The sequence below is a fragment of the Prosopis cineraria genome, unplaced genomic scaffold, assembly GCF_029017545.1.
Source record: "Prosopis cineraria cultivar Desert tree isolate PC_DT_omini unplaced genomic scaffold, ASM2901754v1 PC11, whole genome shotgun sequence".
Lineage (NCBI taxonomy): Eukaryota > Viridiplantae > Streptophyta > Magnoliopsida > Fabales > Fabaceae > Prosopis > Prosopis cineraria.
In genome coordinates this window covers 9802369-9814093 of record NW_026555342.1, presented here as the reverse complement: position 1 = coordinate 9814093, position 11725 = coordinate 9802369, and the positions used below count along the sequence as shown (strand labels likewise).

The 11725-nt window shown below is 30.5% G+C and overlaps 1 long non-coding RNA gene across 1 annotated transcript; it reads right to left on the bottom strand.

Annotated features, from left to right (window-relative positions):
• Positions 1–291: 291 nt before the first annotated feature.
• Positions 292–7606, bottom strand: LOC129285525 (uncharacterized). The gene is made up of 3 exons (XR_008587233.1): positions 7165–7606; positions 3181–3265; positions 292–978 (listed from the first exon to the last, which is right to left on the bottom strand). It is a non-coding gene; the product is annotated as an uncharacterized LOC129285525 (long non-coding RNA).
• Positions 7607–11725: the final 4119 nt, after the last annotated feature.

Genomic DNA, 11725 nt, shown 5'->3' with positions numbered 1-11725 from the left:
ATGGTTTACCAAAGCTTTTTTAAAAACTTTAATGGTGACTCTCATTTTTCTACATTTAATGATTTTCTCTCCTTAAAAATATGATTCGAATGGTTTGATTTTTTCTATCTTGTGAAGGAGTGTAATTATTTTCATCATTAATAAACCAATTAATTAAACCAGAAATTAAAAGTTAGGATCAATATTGGCCAAGGCAAATTTTAACAATTACTTTTAAAGCATTAAGGATAATGGGATCCTAAAAAATTATTGAAAGCAAATAATAAAATATAACACTTACTTTATCAACAACAAAAATATAACGTAGCTTATTCACAATTCACTACGGCATGTAACATAGGGACCACCTCACTACGACGAAAGGTTGTATCCGCTGCGTATAACTCCAAAATGGCACATCCACCACAGCTAAAGCAACTATTTGCTGTGGTGCACCTTTGATTGTAGTGCATGTATGACGACATTAAATTTAAACATCAACAGCAACTAATCAACTGCTCAAACCTCTGATTAAGGTGATCAAATCTTCCATATGTAAATAATTAAAAGATCCATCTAATGTTTTAGGTTTAACCCATTACAATGTCAAATGAGAATCCTAGAACGCTTGGTGCCAAGGAAAACTTTTAATGCCACAAGCACCAATCAAGTGTCTCCCCTCTTGAGCCAATGTCATTCACACTCTACATGCATAAACTATAATCCTGCATAATTGACATTATATATGCATATCATAATAACCATTAAAATACATTACAAGTTAAGCCCTCCTCCAAAACATGAAGATTATACAATAAAATGCTTAAGTCTAACAACAAAAGGTCACATGCAAAAGGCAAAAGAGTGAACATGTTATAATCAATCCCTAAGTAGGCAAATTATCCATTCAATTACACTTCAAGGAGACTAGAGACTTTACAATAACAAGTTCTGGCCCTTAACCTTGGAGGCTTTCCCTTTTCCTTTCACCTTGATGTTCTTTTGGAAATATGTAAACAAACGGGAAATAAGATTATAAAATCTCATTAATTAAAGCACATAAATTTAAGTACATAAAAGTGTAGCAATTGCAAGTACGTAAGGCAAAGATTCATATTTTATATAACTATCAGTACTCAATATGCATCATAAAACTATTAATCCATGACAATATGGTATTTAATTCAATGTATAACAACTATGTATGATTATATGCAATCCATCCTTGTTTCTCTTCTTATATCTTCTTTTATGGGTTATCAAATCATATAAAACTAATCCAAACGATTGGGTTAGGTTTGCTCTTCAATTGTGAAGGGTTACCTAGCTAAAGTACCCTAACGGAGCTAAAGAAAATCCAAGCCTTAGTGATAGAGAGGTTGAAACCTTAATAGGACTAAGAAAATCGTCCAAAACTCACCAAAACTTCTCTCTCGCACGTCTATTTCACAAACAGACCTTTAAGTTTGATTTTTGGTTGTTTGTTATAGCAAACTTTACAATCCTTGAATTTTAACTTAAGCCCAATACTTTAGGCCTAGAACTAGCCTAGAACCTAATTTGAACCTTAAATAACCCTCATTCATAATCCTAGGCTCAATTTTGATAATGAATAAGTGCCTAAATAATTAATTAATCTCAATCATACATGATTTCTCAATTAATACCTCAAATACAAAATTTTTAAATTAAATCCTCAATACACATATCTCCTTAATTAGGTCCTTAAACTCACTAAAATTCTTAAACACTCTTATTTCCTCAATTAATTTAATTAATCCTTAAATTAAATTTTGAGATGTTACAAGGAGCACCAAATTTTATGAGTATAACTATATAGTTGTACTCTCCTAGTTTTATTTATAATTTATTTCTAACATGCTTCATCAAAGCCAAGTAAACTTTAGAAATTTAATAAGTTCTCAAATTTATCCTTATTAAATATATATACATATATACTTTAATAATATGCTTTTGCTCATCAACATTTAATAGATATTAAAACAAGAAATTTATAATAAAAATTTAATAATTTAACTTATAAACAAGAGAAGAAAAAAATCCTCCTTAAAATAAGAATATAAACGGCTAAAGGCTACTGGTGAAGAGGGAGAAGGGAAAAGTGAGCGTAATGCGGTGACGTGTGCTCTTGCGCGAACCAAGAGTTTGTCGCCTATTTGGATACTTCAATATTGAATATTGTAGTTCTAGGTTTGACCGGAAGTCGTTCTTTTTAATTTTTATATTCCCCTCTAAATCTTTCTTGTTCAGTTATTTATGGGAAAATGTCGTTTATTTTTGAAATTAATCTTAATCAGAGATCTCGAATCCTGAATTTTCATTTATTTTTTAACTGTTCGGAGATGTTCAAGGAATCATATGTGATAGTGCCACTGGCTGATACGGCGGCTGCTGTTGATATCAAATTGATAGTGTCCTTTCTGGGAAGTTCTCTTTTTAAGGCATGTTCGTTTTTGTTTATTTTTTGTTTTTAAAAACTATTTTATATTATAGTTTTCAAAATTATTTTTTTAAAACAAAACATAATAAAAATCTGTTTAATTATGTTAATTTAAAAATAATTTTAAAATTAAAAAATATGTTGATAATGATGATAGTAGGAAATTAATGATGGTGATTTATCATAAAAATTAGTCAAGTTAATTATGTATTTTAATAACCAAATGCAGTGCGTTTTAAAAAAATTAATACAATTTTAAGCCATTTTTATTTTTTGGTTTTGAAAACAATTAAATGCAGAATATTCAACTAAAACATTCTCTAATTTTTTATTTTTAATAACTGAAAATTTTTTAGAAACAAAAACAAAACAGATTCGTAACCACAGTCCGATTTTCTTTATATCCAACGGAGATATGAGAAGGAAATGACTATTTTGGAAAAAAAAACCCAAAAAGGAAACCATTTACTCTTTCAGTTTTGTTCATAAAAAATATTTAAAAAAAATTTATTTAATTTTATTTATAAATGAGGTACGGTTTTAAATAATATTTAAAAAATATTTTAAAATTATCCTTAAGAGAAAGAAAAAAAAGTAACATAACATCATTTTTAAATTTATTATATAAAATTATATTTAAAATTTTATATATTTTTATTTTTTTATTTTTTATATTAATATTAATAATGTTAGTAGAAATAATTTATAAAAAAAATTAGGAATAGTGAATAACTACGTACAACAGGCTGGCGGTGACAGGGACGGAGGCAGCTGTACAATGTTCATTGAGCCCGGACGAGTTTTTGTGGCACTTGACGTAGGCAGCTACGACATGATCATCGCCACAACGAAATGACATGGCTTTAGAAGATTTAAATTAAATCCTCTAAAATCTACGGCAAATTATATTGTTAACTAGTTATGATAACATGATTATCACATGAAAATATATATGGGTGTGTGATAGGAGAGATGCTTATATTTAATATTCAATAATACTTCAAACATGATTTTTTTTCAGAGAAGAATATTTGCACCAATATTTTCATAATTGAATCGGATGTTAAATTAAAAAGGCTTTAACAATTCGTATGGTCCAAATAAGTTGAACCAATAGTTGAATCGATAATATAATAATTAAATTTAAAAAATTATATTTGTACATAATAAAATAAATATTAAAAAAATAAATATGAAATTATTACATGACTTGAAAATAAAGTAAAATATTCTAAATTAAATGTGAGTTAATAAGCCATATAATGTAACATAACATCAAATAATTAATAAGTAACAAGTCAAATAGTCAATGCCAACATATCACAAAGTGACAAGGCAGTACAATACAACACATAAACCACTTAAACAAGCATAACATCATATTATTAATTCATGACTTGTTAAAGATTGGTGGATTTTAATTGAGCTAAGCTGTTTCACTAGCCTAGCATGGCACTAGATTAATTAAGATAATTTATGTGGAGCTTATGGTATGCAGAATGAACCACTGTAATTTATGGAATGCTATCTTCATCCAAACTACCCAACGAAATCCTCGAACTCAAATAATAAATCCAAACTATATCACAAAGCATTAAAAAAATCTAATAATAATAATAAATGGGTCCCAACTCCAAAGTTCATATGTTACCATTTTAAAGAACATAATATGTTTATTTATAAAAGTTGGTCAAGTTGTCACAGTCACAAATCATGTACAGCTTATCTAAATTGAAGTTTTATAAAATAAGGGTGTTTGAATAAATTTTTTTAAAACCATAATTTTGATCCTAGAATTGATTCCCAATAAATATCAAAGATGCAAAATTTTTTGACTTTACTATTATAAAACATTTTCACCCTCGCTTGAGTGAAAAGCAAGATGCAGAATCTTTTTAGCATACGTATTTAGTTATTTGCTAACGAAAACCCTAGGTGAAGGAAAATTAAAAGAGGTGGGGAAGAGTTGAGTGAGAGAGATGAAGTGCAAAGAGGCAGGTTCTTTTTCCAAGCGAGGAAGTTCAACAATCAAAATCCCACAATACCAGATAATATCTCAAGAAAGCAGAGGAATGAATGAACCGAAATGAAAGTGATCTGAACTTTCTCGGTGACGCAAGGACGGATATACAACGAAGGATGGACTCGCCATCCGAACTCTGGCTGGAAATATGAAGACAGAAGACGCGAGGGAAGCAAAGCGCAAGTCTAAGACTTGGAATTGCGAGTGCAAAGGACGACTAGAGAGGAGGCTTTTTTTTACTTTTTACTTTTAGGGTTAAATTAGGGGAAAAAAGTATGGAAAAAGTGAACCGCTTGGTCCACTAAAAACCACTTTCAGTTCCCAACTTTTAGGCGGTTAGCTATCCAGCCACCTCTCAAGAATGGCCTAACCCGGTCCAAATGCGAAAATAGATAATTGGTTCAAACTGAGCCGCGATAGTGACTAGTTAGAGGTTTTACCACAGTCGGATAATCCGGTTTAGTCCAGTTTTGAAATTATTGATCCATATACAAGGATGATTTTCACCCAGAAAACCAAAATGAGAATGATAATTTGGCTAGGGCCATCAATAAGATGTAGTTTGATGACGATGCTGCTGCTTATATAATAATAACCTAGGGTATGTTTAAATTTAATCAATGACTTAGGTTCTTTTTTTTTTTTTTTCGTTTTCTTTTTCTCCCATCAACTAGTGGCAACGCAGCGGTTCAATGAGTGGGTTGTTTATAAAATTAGTTGATGTGAACTCAATAACCATTAAGGTGATGATATCCAGAATTAAAAGCGCACCTCCCTCAATCATATTCCTTAGAAGTTTTTTATACCAAAAGAGCTTTTGGTGTATAAAGTTGATTTCCATGGTGATTGGATGACGAAGCTTACCTTAGGCCCCACCTAAGACGAGCTATCAAGTTCACAAGTTCAGTGTTATTCAGATAGTGAAGCCCTGGAAACCATTCCACAGAACTCCCAAGACTCCAATGAACTAGAAACACAATATTATGAGGATTATCCGTTTAACTGTGTTCAAAAAAACACCTAAAGATATACCGGAAGAGTATCAATCAATAGAACTTGAGTACAAACTCCAGAGAGCCATCAAAAAGGAAGAAAAAATCGTCTCTAGTCTGTTACTTTCACATGAGCCTATCTACTAATGATAGCTACAAGGAGCCAACATAGGTGAAGTACGTAAGGATGCATGGCAAGAATGGAGTTTGCATGACCTTTGGATTTTAGTGTGTTGAAACTTCGAGTTTGTCTTTAAGTGATTTGGAATTTGTCCTCATGTCTTCGTCTTGTAATGTCTGTATAGAAACTTGTAGTTTGGATGGTGGAAGGAGAAGAGTCTATAACTTCTCCTGAACTTCTATGTAGAAGAACAAGCTTGTGACATATTTCCGTTTATGAAATTTGAGTGTGCTTTCTTCATGAGTTATTTCTAATTCTCTTCTCTTCTCCTCGAAGTTTGTGTCACTAATATTTTATTTTTGTCAACAAAAATTCGATTATGCTCCGTACTTGACTCTTGTGCATAATAAAGAATTTGATCATGATTCATTACGGGTTACATTCTTGCAATAAGTTCTGAGTTTAATCTTTAGTGTTTAAATATTATTATCCTAACTTGGCCTTGGCTCTGTAAATATTAAGAGATTAGTCTTTAGTGTTTAAATATTGGTATCCTAAGGTGGCCTTGGCTCAGTGCATTTAGCAAAGTGAGGCCTTACCCAGATTACAATCTTTAGCATGGAAAGCTTAATCTCAGACTAGCATAGTGAAACCTTATTAGGATTATAGTATTTAAATATGGTAAGATTAAGCTTGTCAGGCTTAATTGAGGACCCACATCACGAGTTTTGAACTAACTAGATTCTATACCCCTGCGATGCACAAAAATATTAATCTACATTATTTAATAAAAATGAAAAAGAAGAGTGAGAGTTAAATTTTATTAATTTTTTTAAGAAGACAAAAAAAACAATAATAGTTGTTTATTTCTTTAATAACTTTTATTAATTATATTTTTTATTCCTAGTATAATATTAGAATTTTTTTTAGTTATTTGAATATATAAATATAAATAATAATTTATTTTACTTTCACATAATATACAAAAAATATTACCACCATTTCATTTTAAAAATATAGGGTATTTTTAACTAAATTTTACTCTCAATAAAGTAGTCAATTATCTTTAAATTAATACTATTTTTTCATATTGACAAAATATTTTTAAATATTAATATATTAAGTTTAAATTTTTTTAAAATAATAATGATTAATATAAAAAATAATCATTTAAAACTAAAAATATTATGATTAAAAGATTAAAAAGATATTTTATAAAATTAAAAAATTAAATTAAAATTTTATATAAAGTTAAAAGATAAAAAATATACTTTAACTCATATTTTAACATTCAACATCCAACTGAACTTGGCTCATAAGGGCCTGAATCCTTAAACCTCATTTCACATTTTTAACATTTTTTTTTAGATCTAATCTTTATTTAAAAAGTTCACTACAAGTTTTATTCTGAAAGTTTTAAAATAAAATTTAACACTATAAATTACTTAAAATATGCTAAAATTAAAATAAATTAAATTTTTTTATAATTTTTTAAAAATTAAAAGACACAGATTTAGAAGTTTAAATTAATTATAACATTCATAAATTAAAATATAAAAAATTTATGATATATTGAAAATTAACTAACCTGGGGAAAGGCGAGAGAAGAGACCGGGAGAGACAACAGCCGAAACTGAACGGCGAGAGGCAGAGACAACAGGCGAGAGGCGAGACTGCGAGAAGCAGCGAGACGAGCTGCGACAGGCGAGAGGTTGCGAGACTGAGAAACGGGAGGCGAGAAGGAGAGCAGAGTCAGTGACGAGAGGTAAGAAGGAGAGCAGAATCAACTTTCACAGATGCAAGAGGTGAGAACGAGAGCAGAGTCAGACGAACGATATGCAAGAGGCGTGAGGCTGAGGGACGAGGGCGACGGCGAGGGCGTGAGGCTAAGGGATAAGGAACGAGAGGTAAAGACTGAGTGATACAGAGTGGCAGTGGCTGAGACTTATAAGGCGGTGAGGGAGAGATGAGCCAGGACAAGCCAGAGGGAGAGGCGATCGCAGGAAACAAGGTTTAGAAATTTGAGTGAGGAGTGATTGGGGTTCACGGTTTAGGCGTTCAATAGGTCCGTTTGGCTTCTAAACGGGTGTTTCACAAAAAATAAAATAAAATAATAATAATAATATAATAAAATTTAAAAAGTAGTTTGATTTTGAATTTATTTTCATAAGGTTTTTTAAAATCAGGCTGTCAAACCTAATTGTTTTAAAAAGTTTTATTTTTAAAATTTAAATCTTTATTTAAATAGAGTTTTTAGACTCAGTTATTATTTTGAACTCCACTTATAATTTATTAAAAAAAATTTTATATTTTTAAACAGATAAATATAATTTAAATTTTAAAAAGTCAAAACATAAAATATAATTTAAATTTAAATTTATGTTATTAAAAATTAATTTTGTAAGACAATTTTAATTTATAAAAAAATAAAAGAAAAACATTTGTGCCGGATGGCACTGTAGAACGAATTACATAGGAGGGAGATACTGTAATATTCGAATATCTAATATTATATTATAATATTATAATAGACAGTCGGCAGAAGATTCGGATTGATTGAGACTTGTCGTTCACTGGAGAACTGTTCATCTATTGAAGAGCTGGCCATCCCTCGTTAATAAAGGTAATTTATATTTAATTTAATGCTCAAAATATTACCGTATAGGACTTATATAGTTTCTCCAATAAAAGATTTAAGAAATTGAGTTGCTTGAACAGAGAGAATCAAAATACATACACGTTTTTTTAAAATAATAAATAGAGAAAAGACGGTGGTTTTTTACTTTAGACAGTGAATTCTCCTCGCAAAATAGCTGAACCTTCTGCTAAGCTTTCTTATTTATAAGCTATAACTGAGAGGTCCTGGGTTGGGTTCGATGGTATTTGTAATTTATTATCTCAGGCTGCATTCGCCCACATCTCTAAATAAAAGAAAAAACAAGAAAAAATGGCATTAAAGGTCTTAAAAACAAACTTTACTATAATTTAAACTTAAATGAATCTGATATTGCTCTGCAGACTTTGGGACTTTTATTGCCAAATTTTTTGAAACTAAAAATATGATTTTATCCTTTGTTTAATTTGAATTCAGAAAATATGTGTGAAAAACTTGAAGCAATGGATTCTATCTCTTCTTTCTCATTTCTTCATTCGTCGCTTTGCTATTGTTGACCATCATCGGCGTGGATGAGTGTAGAAGTTTTGGCTGTTAATACTTTAACCACAGATCATGATTTTTTAATCTCTTTCCTTGCATTGAATTGCTGTTGATCGCTGTGACCCTGGAACTCAGCCCCTTGCCACCATTGGAGGAAGACTGTGCTAGTCGGGATCTTCCTCTCCATTCATTCTTCTTCTTTGTTCCTCCCCTATTGTGCATTCTCATTTGTTCTCTCCCTCGTTTTCCCTTACTTCGCATATCACCAGAAAAGAATGCTAACACTTAGTTTTCCCTCTTTCAACTTATGCTTTGTGTTAATAAACAATAAATCTTTGCTTTATATTAGCCTATAGTAGTTTGCATCATTCTATTTTTTGAAAGTTGACATGCTTTATCAATGAGATTGTATTCTTTAGTTTTAGTCAAACATCATATCCAGATGTGTTTTATCTATGCACAATGAACGTGAAACCACATAACTCCACAAGCTTTAATTTGAAGGTGGTTTTGACTAAGGAAAGATATTTTGGATGCTCTTGTTCAAAAAATCTTACAAGCCTTATTTATTGTCCATATCATTTTTTTCATGCTTGCTATGACAATTTAGCTAAACATAATATTGTTATAGGTTTATGCATTTGTCATGAAAAAATAAGACTATTTAGCACTTAGTCATGAAGCTCTAATGTGCTCCTTGTTTTGAACCTGAAACCCAAAACCTGTGATAATTCAAAACAATATGACTTTCAATTAAGAATATATGAACTTTGTGTTGAGGATAATGAATATTGTGTTATACATTGTTTGTCTAAGTTGAGCTTTTTGTTAAGCCTAGCCTAATAATAAATTAGAATTGTATAAACTTTCAGTTGAGAATATATAAAGCTTGTGTTATACATAGTAAATATTGTATTGTACATTATTTGCCTAAATTAAGCATTTTGTTAAGCCTACCCTACTAATAAACTGGAATCACATGGAATTGCAGTTGAGAGTCTATGAACCTTGTGTTGTGCACAATGAATTTTGTGTTGTACATTATTTGCTTAATTTGAGCATTTTGTTAATTCTAGCCTACTGATAAACTAAGATCATATGGACTCTTAATTAAAAATATATAAACCTTGTATTGTGTATAGTACATATTGTGTTATAGATTGTTTGCTTACGTGTACATTTTGTTAAACCTAGCCTACTGACGATATAATAGAATTGTATGGACTTAAGTTGAGAATATATGAATCTTGTATTATACATAGTAGATATTGTGTTATGCATTATTTGCTTACTCGTGCATTTTGTTGAGCTTAGCCTACTGATAAAGTAGAATCATATAGACTTTTAGTTGATAATGAATGAACTTTATATTGTGCATAGTGGATATTGTGTTATGCATTATTTGTCCAACTTCAGTATTTTGTTAAGCCTAGTATAATAATAAATTGAAATCACATAAACTTTTAGATAATAATATATCACAAATTTTCTTTTCTTGCAACCGTCTTTAACTAGCTATCCTCATAGGAAGCCACGAATAAGGAGGATAGATTCTTTCAAGATAAGAAGATTTATCATTGTTTATGATGTGGGAAGGCCAAACACAGTTACAAGACATGCAAGAATCCTAACCCAGCATGAAAAGTAGTTACATTATACTTCTTAGGTATACATAGATAGCTATAATTATGTATATGAAAGCATTTTCAAGTAATTTTTTTAGGTAATTAGGAATCACAGATATTTTTTATTTATATATAGGGAAACAACTGTTAGATATTTTGGATATAGTGGCTAACTTTTTATATATATCAGATTTGAAATATTATGTCAAATTTTATGTGGGTACTTGTTTTAGTACCTAAGCTAATACCAACATAAAATTATTCATATCTAATGTAATTGTTCTTCTTAATATTAAAAATATATGAAATTTCTATTGAGCTTGTGTGGACATCGTCTTGTGCATAGTGAATGTTGTGTCATACATGGTTTGTCTAACGTTATTTAATTATAGCCTAGGCCAGTGAAATACTAAAAATGTATAGATTTTTTGTTGAGCACGCATGAACATCATCTTGTGCATAATGGATGTTGTGTCGTGCATGGTCTGCCTAGTCATTTTTATTAAAGCTAAGACTAGTGAAATACTTGAAATGCATGAATTTTTTTTTGAGCATGCATGAATCTGGTCTTGTGGATAATGAATGTTATGTTATGCATGGTCTATTTCATTGTTTCGAGGGTTCACGCTAATTTTAAATTCAAATTAAACAAAGGATAAAATCTTACTTTTGATCTCAAGAAAATTGACAATAAGAGCCCCAAGGTCTGCAGAGTAATATCAAATTCATTTAGGTTCAAATTATAATAAAGTCTATTTTAAGGCCTTGATGTCATTCTCCCAGAAAACAAAAGAAAAGAAAAGCTGAATTTTCTAGCATTAGTAGCCTCTGACTGCATTGGAATTTTTTGGGCTGGTCTACTATTTTTGGGCAAGTTTAGTTTGGTGATTACATGATCGGAAATGTGCAATTGGGCAGTAATTCAAGATTGGGTTCGGGCTGGGTACTCTGTAGCGTCATTCGTCGTGCTCTTGTTGGCTGGGTACGTTTCTGTTGTTGCCGAAACTTGATGCAGATAAGCGCATCCATAAAAGCTGTGTTTGCGGTTTTACTTGTTTCTCGCTATATTAGCATTCTCCAAGTACTTCTGGGTCGAGTAAGCTGTAGAATATTCATTATGATGGCCTTTACTACCTTGGCAACCTAACACTCGCAATTTAACTAGTATTTTTTTTTTTTTTGGGGATTCACAATGCCTTGATCAAAACCGTGTGATTACAAACAAACTTGATATCCCTCAACATAAAGAGTCCTTACAATCTAGTAGTGGTTCATTAAAAATTCTAATATTGAAACTATCATATAATCTTGATGAGCCAATTAGCCACCACAACGATTTGCTTATCTTTATATATATATATATATAT